The sequence below is a fragment of the Diaphorina citri genome, unplaced genomic scaffold, assembly GCF_000475195.1.
Source record: "Diaphorina citri unplaced genomic scaffold, Diaci psyllid genome assembly version 1.1 scaffold206, whole genome shotgun sequence".
NCBI lineage: Eukaryota > Metazoa > Arthropoda > Insecta > Hemiptera > Psyllidae > Diaphorina > Diaphorina citri.
The window spans coordinates 134,970-143,034 of record NW_007377643.1 but is presented as its reverse complement, the minus strand read 5'-3'; the positions used below and the strand labels follow the sequence as shown (position 1 = coordinate 143,034).

Sequence of the window (8,065 nt, the reverse complement as noted above, 5' to 3'; positions counted from 1 at the left end):
TTGGCGCCCAAGCCAAAAAAGTTTTTTGGGTTCTAAGCGGCCCATTTTTTTTTTTTTTTTTTTTCAAAAATTTCAGCTCAACAAGCCAAGGTTTCTTAACGATATAATAATAATAAATAAGTGAAGCACTTTTTATTCATCTATAATCGCCATTTTTGTAGACAAGGTGAAATATGTCCATTCAAATAGACACTGAGCACTTAGTACCTACTACAAAAATTATTTCTAGCCCGGGCACTTACTACTACAAAAATTTTGTCCATTCAAATGAACATTGCGAGCGCGAAGAGGGTAGGTACCTAGTCCGCAGTACAGGTTAGGATAGGTGGTAGGTGGGAAGGAGCTAGCTGATAGGTAAAATCGAATGTAGTTATACATTACATCTACGTACCTACCTACGTGTATCAATAAGTAGTAGTTAGTAGTTGCAGTTGTAGTATTGTTTGTGATTTTGTGAAGGAAGGTAGTGTGGTGTGTGATGGGTGTGTGTGTTAGGATTATTGAGATATCGCGAAAAATCCTACAATGCTGCAGTGAGCACCGAAGTTGTGACATAATAACAAAAAAAAAAAAAAAAAAAAAAATTGGTTTGGTTTGACATTTGATTTTGTAGCCAAAACCAAATGTCAGCCCGAAGCAATCACCCTACTTAGGGCTGATTGAGATGCTGACGAAAAACGCCGACCCCGTCTGAACATGGGAAAAGGTGAAGAAAAAGAAGAAGACTTTTGATTTTTTTTTTTTTAACATTTATCCTTTAAATCACTAGGTACATGAGTTATACAACGAAATCAGACCAAATCACTAAGCGGCCCAAGACACGTGTTTCGTCCTTATTTGAACTCATCAGTTGGACATAGCTGGGGATTGAACCCGAGACCCTTGGATTAGGAAACAGAGACCTTTACAAGCAAGCCACCATGACTTGGTGATGTGATTCAATCCCCAGCTATGTCCAACTGATGAGTCCAAATATGGACGAAACACGTGTCTTGGGCTGCTTAGTGATTTGGTCTGGTTTCGTTGTATAACTCATGTACTTAGTGATTTAAAGGATAAATGTTAAAAAATAAAAATAAATTATAATAGACTCTTGAGTGGAAGGTAACCACTAAGCGAGGTTAACGCCTGAGGTGTTCTCTAACACCTAACCCTTAGAGCTTAGAGCATGTATAAATGAGGATACAATTCCATGCCTCAGCAAAATAAATTATAATAGACTCTTGAGTGGAAGGTAACCACTAAGCGAGGTTAACGCCTGAGGTGTTCTCTAACACCTAACCCTTAGAGCATGTATAAGAGGATACAATTCCATGCCTCAGCTGGGATTGAACCCCCGTCTGCCCTGTAAGCGCTAGGTCACGGGTTTCGCCCGGGGCGGATTTTATCCTGAACGGATAAGGTTCGTTCTCGGAACGGCTGGCTTTCTCCTATCCTGTCTTCCTTCACTCTTCGCTTTTGGGACGATAAGACCTCCGATTTTACAGTAGATAAACCTCTCCAAAAATCTTACCTTATCTAGTTTCGTTTCCAAATCTTTCTTCGCCAAAGCGAAACTTCTCGCTTCGGCCTCCTGCACTAATCTGTTTTGTTCTTTCCATTGCTCATGCTGTAGGATTTGTTCATTCATAGATTTCTTGAACAGCTCTGTCTCTTCAATGTATGTGCGAAAGTCTTTCTTCATTTTGTTCTTCTCCTCCTCCAACCTGGAAACGAGAAAATAATTATCCAATAGGAAGATGCATAGCACCATTTCCTAGAGGAATTTAGCTATAAGGGTCCTTACGTAGTTTCTTGAACAGCTCTGTCTCTTCAATGTATGTGCGAAAGTCTTTCTTCATTTTGTTCTTCTCCTCCTCCAACCTGGAAACGAGAAAACAATTATTCAGTAGGAAGATGAATAGCACCATTTCCTAGAGGAATTTGGCTATAAGGGTCCTTACGTAATCTATAGGTCTGATTGAGCCCATACTTTATCTTTTGAGCAAATATCTTTTGTGTTGAACATTCTTGCAAAGTTTTATCAAAATCAGATAAACCGTTCGAGATAGGTGAAATTGCAGAGCTTACCTGGGTACCTACTTAGTTTGTTGGTAGAAAGAAAAAAAAACGGAAGTGGAGAACTTCTACATGGACAATTTTTCCTATTCTCTGTTGACTTCGTTCTACCGATTTCTTCAAAAATCGATCTCGTACTGCCGCAATTCTATCTCACAATAAAACAGAAGGCCACAACCTGAACAGAAAACCACTGAAAAACTCACTGGGATTCATCATAACAACTCACCAGCTGATTTCACCAAGCAGTCGAATATTGGTTTCCTTGAGTAGGTACAGCTCATCTTGTATCTCATGTTGTGCTATATTCCTAACTGGAGAGACTCACTGGGATTCATCATAACAACTCACCAGCTGATTTCACCAAGCAGTCGAATATTGGTTTCCTTGAGTAGGTACAGCTCATCTTGAATCTCATGTTGTGCTATATTCCTAACTGGAGATGAATTGAGAGAAATAGATTTATTTTTCACATGAGCTGCATTGCGTACGGTATGAATGAGGTCGGTGTTCAGAACAAAATTATCTTTCAACTCTGGCTTCCCTTCAGAACAAATAAAGTTATCTTGAACTCTGGATTTCACTAATTCATTATCCTGGATATTGTAAGTTTCAATTTTATCTACAAGATTGCCAACTGTTTTTGCGTTGGATTTAATATGGTCAGACTGAACATGTTCTAGCTTATTCATTACTGAAGTGATTTCTGATGTGTCAGAATTTGGAACATGTTGGCTGATGGCGTTAGTTTTTAAATCACTGTTGTCATTTAATTTGTTAACAAGTGAGTCATTCTGGTCATTTTGCTGAGGACTGCTGGAGTTCGTTTCGAGTTCATTCTGAGCGAGGCCTTTATTTTGTAGAGTTGACATTTGAACAGTTCCTGTTTTCGGCACACTTGACAACTCCTGCATTTTTTCTTTGGACAAATTCTCTTCGTTTAAATCACTGTTGTCATTTAATTTGTTAACAAGTGAGTCATTCTGGTCATTTTGCTGAGGACTGCTGGAGTTCGTTTCGAGTTCATCCTGAGCGAGGCCTTTATTTTGTAGAGTTGACATTTGAACAGTTCCTGTTTTCGCCACACTTGACAACTCCTGCATTTTTTCTTTGGACAAATTCTCTTCATTGTTGCGAAAATTGGAAAAATTGTAACTCTTGAAAGTCGAAAATAAATTGTTCACTTTCTTCAACGTGTTTGATTGCAAGTTGGCAATGTTCTGCTTCTCCAAAAGGTTCAGATTAAGATGTTCATTGTTGTCAAACATAGACTTGATTGAATTTCCTATTTTCTCCTTCAAATCTTTGTTGGACTTTTGCACATCCATATTGCTAAAATCTGTACTGTTTTGTACATTGTCATTTGGTAGTCTGTCTTCATTGGATTTATTTATACTTTCCTGTGGTATTAAATCTTCATTGGGTTTCTGTATATCTTCAATGACATCCCATTTGGTAGTCTGTCTTCATTGGATTTATTTATACTTTCCTGTGGTATTAAATCTTCATTGGGTTTCTGTATATCTTCAATGACATCTGCATTAGATTTCTCATTATTTTCACTTGTTGGATTTTTGTCAGGTTTATTTCTAGCTTCATCTGTATTAAGATTAGGTTCCAGTAATTTTTCACTATTAGATGATTCACTAGATATTTGCATACCTAAAAAGATGTCATCAATTGATTCCAAAGTTATTTCATTATCACCTTTTCTTATTGTCTCTGTATTTAGTTCATTATGGAGATCATTAGACAGAAAATTATCAAGATCTCCAGAGGTGTTTAGGTTATCAGAAAGTTGTATGTCAATTAGTTTTCCTCCCAGTGTTGTTTCACTGTCAATTAGATTATTTACAGTTGTATTTGTTAAAGGCTGACTAGTTTTCTCATAAAATGCTGCATCACTATTTGTACTGCACAGAACTTCACTTAAAATGTCATCAAATATTCCTTTAAATTCTGACTGCCTAGTATCATTGACAACAATTTTTTCATCCAAAAGGCTAACTTCATCTTTATCTAAAAGGATAACTTCTTTATCCAAAAGGCTAACTCCATCTTTATCTAAAAGGCTAACTTCATCTTTAACCAAAAGGTTAACTCCATCATTAAAATTAATTGGTTGATCATCTACTGTGGCAGTGGTCTCCTCCATTCTTGTTGAATGGCCTATGTCTTGTTTTACCTCATCATTTTCACTTAAACTACTCTGGTAAGCTACATTAGCATTGGTTTCAATTAGGCTGAATTCATCACAATCATTTGTATTTGGAATGCTTTCTTCACTTTTGGCATCATGTACTCCATTGCACAGCACTTAAAATTAATTGGTTGATCATCTACTGTGGCAGTGGTCTCCTCCATTCTTGTTGAATGGCCTATGTCTTGTTTTACCTCATCATTTTTACTTAAATTACTCTGGTAAGCTACATTAGCATTGGTTTCAATTAGGCTGAGTTCATCACAATCATTTGTATTTGGAATGCTTTCTTCACTTTTGGCATCATGTACTCCATTGCACAGCAAAGGTTCCTGGAAATATAGAGAAAAGGTTTCAAGATCAAAATCAAATACAAGAAAGAGCCCATACTAGCCTATGAGTATAGGATAGGTATGGTTTTATAAACAAAACTTCCCAAGTTACCTGGTTTTGTTACAAAACCCATGAAAACAATCTACTAGAAACCCAATCTCAATACCTACTACACTTTTGTCTGGGTGTGAAGTAAAAAAGTAGGCAAGTATCTAAAAAAACCCGCACAGGTTCCTGGAAATATAGAGAAAAGGTTTCAAGATCAAAATCAAATACAAGAAAGAGCCCATACTAGCCTATGAGTATAGGATATGGTTTTATAAACAAAACTTCCCAAGTTACCTGGTTTTTTACAAAACCCATGAAAACAATCTACTAGAAACTAGAAACCCAATCTCAATACCTACTACACTTTTGTCTGGGTGTTAAGTAAAAAAGTAGGCAAGTATCTAAAAAAAACATGGGGATCCAATTTTAAGAATAGGTACCTTCTGAAGTTGAGAGTCACTGGAGTTGTCACATTGCACTTTTCCAGAATCACAAAGATTATCATTATTAGCTAGAACCAACAATTGCTTTGAACTATGAAGATTTTGACAGGGAACATGATTTGTTTCAATCTCTTTCTTCTCCTCTTTTTCATTGTTTTCAAAGCTTGATTTATTTGGTTCTTCTTCTGTCAATGAAGTGTCTCTTGGATTGTTGACCATTGAATCTTTTTCGAGAAAGCTGATTTCTAATATATTAAATCTGTTCAACTACAAATGAATCAATTTCATTGATGTTCTTTTACATCACATATTGATCAGATTATGATACAAGGAGAATCTGAAAAATAGAAAGAGTGAAATTAACATCTAATTTCTAATATTGTTCTCTCACTTTGGGTAGTTCCTGTTTCTAGCCAAAACTATGAATATGTGTCATAGTAAGACAGATGTTACTGACTCAGAGTAACATTCATGCAAACCTACTCACACTAAGTAGGTACCTACCTAATACATGTAGGTAGTAGAACAAGTTAGTGTGTGAAAGGTGTAAAAACACTGTTTAGGATATGTTACAATGGAAAACACCCAAGGAAATGTTTTTCATTTCAAACCATATGTGTCACATATATTTCTCTCGGTTTGTAAACAAGTCACATCTAGAGATCAATGAAGACACATATTTGTGTACAGAGGAAAATTAGAGACAAAATAACGGAACGGAATGCAGATGTGTATAATGAGATCAAGTAGGAGTGAAACTGTACATGTAACAGTACTTACTGTGTATCGTGGAATCACTCAACTGTCTTCCAAAAACAGGATATTGAATCGAGATACAAATACGCGCGAATAACATACGATAACGGGATGAAAATATGATTGACTCACAAAACACTAGTTTATCTTATTTAAAACTGATTAAAACATTTACCACAAAAAAAAGGAATCACTTTTATCTTATTCACAAGAATTTCATTCATTTGTTTTCTGTTGAGAACTGATTTTTTGATAAGATCATACGTGAGAAGTTAGCCAAAATTCCAAAAGTACCAGTGTGAAGCGAGCAACGATTTCCAGCAACTTCATAATCGCTATAGGGTATAGGGTATACTGGTATAGGGTGTACAAAAGGCATGATCGAAAACTACTGCTGAACCAAAACTTCGACTTTTTTTTATGACTATAGGTACCGAATATTGATATTTTTCATTAATTTTACCTTCTATTTTAGGCACGCTCTTACACTTGGACAAACTCTCGTCACTTTCCAATCTTTCTTTCTCCAGTCTTTGTACCTGGGGACAGAAAGTGAGATATTTTTTTTTATAGACTTTCTTTTCAAAGGTGTAACTGTACAAGTGCACTAAGGTCTTTAGTGACAGGGGGTTTAACTCTCCATTTCGTGACAAGTTAGCCGCGTCCTCACATCAACATCACCCAGCCTAAGTAGGACCGGGAAAAGCCAGCAGCGCGCGATCACCCAGAGAATCAACCATCCGGATACCAACCACACGCAACTTAAGGTAGAAACACACTACTATCACGTCGAGTAAGCTTATGGAGAGTCGGAAATATGTGGTTCAAAATTTTCCCATATTACGTGCGCTGTGCGCTCAAGTGACGTGAGGGCAGTGTAGCTATCATGAACGAAATCACTTACTATTTTGGGAGAACTTTGAACTACATCTTTATGACTCCCCGTGAGCTCACGTGACGTGATAGTAGTGTTTTTCTATTTTTAGTAGTTCTTACTTAACTTTAGTGGTTAGCCGAATTTTGCGAAAACAGAACAATAATAGTAAAGGGTAGCGCGTCTACCGTGTAAGCTCTAGGTCACAGGTTCGATTCTGCCCGGTTTGGATTTTATCCTCATGAGATAAAACTTCGTGCCACCCTAGTTAGCTTAGTTGGTAGTGCGTCTGCCTTGTAAGCGCTAGGCCGCGGGTTCGATTCCCGCCCGGGGCTGATTTTATCCTGATGGGATAAAGTTCGTTCTCGGAACGGCTGGCTTTCTCCTATCCTGTCTTCCTTCTCTCTTCGATTTCGGGACGATAAGACCATAGCAGTTACAGTTCCCTCTGTCAAACCTCTTAAAAAAAAAGATAAACTTCGTTCTCAGAACGACTGGCTTTCTGAACGATGAAATCCTAGCAGTTAGTTTCCTCTATCAAACTTGAAGAAAAAGAAGCTTTCCCATCTCTCTCGCTGAAGCAATATTCAATTTCACTGCAGTCTAAACTGAACTGATGCAGTGCCCGGCAACATTTTCTCCGTCTTTTCACTTAATTACATGAAAAACATCGAAGCGGATCGACATTCTCAATAGTTTATCTTGGCAACTGGAAGAAAAGGGGGAAAGGGGAGGATATAGAAAACTACCAGCGAGGGAGGATTATTCAACTTTACCAACTAACTTTGCAAACTTTTTTTTTCGCTTGATTCAATTAAAAACTTCCGAAGATGTGGTACAGTTTCAAACAGTCAATGAAATCACTTGAATTTTACATTTAATGTTGATGCTTAGCTATTCTTTAAATAATAGATTTCGTCTTTTCTGTGACCTCTTAGTATTAGAGGGCAACGGCGTAAATCTCACCCCTGCAGACGAGAATACTTAGGGGCCCCTCAGGGGTTATTTACGGCGGGCCCTGTCTATAATTTTGGATCATCTACTATTGAACCAAGGTAATGATCCCCCAGGCAAAACCTTGCCGGGAGAGCGCCGAAATAGTTTATGCGCTACTAATATTAGAGGGCCACCTTTGGCCCTCTAAGTATTGGCTATGTAAATGTAAATGCAGTTTCTTTGTGTTATTATGTCACAACTTTGGTGCTCACTGCAGCATTGTAGGATTTTCCCAATATCTCAATAATCCTAAAATCCAATGTTTACCTACCATGCTGGCACCGGTCGCTATGCGCATTTATATGCCATAGCTACTCATTTTCCTCCGAGGCTGAGTGGCCCCCGCACCAGCCAGTC

General features: G+C 37.6%; 1 protein-coding gene across 1 annotated transcript in view; it reads right to left on the bottom strand.

Moving 5' to 3' along the window:
• The window catches only part of LOC103505974, a 28,414-nt gene that overhangs the window by 4,395 nt on the left and 15,954 nt on the right, over window positions 1-8,065 (bottom strand). The gene's annotated exons all lie outside the window — the stretch shown is intronic.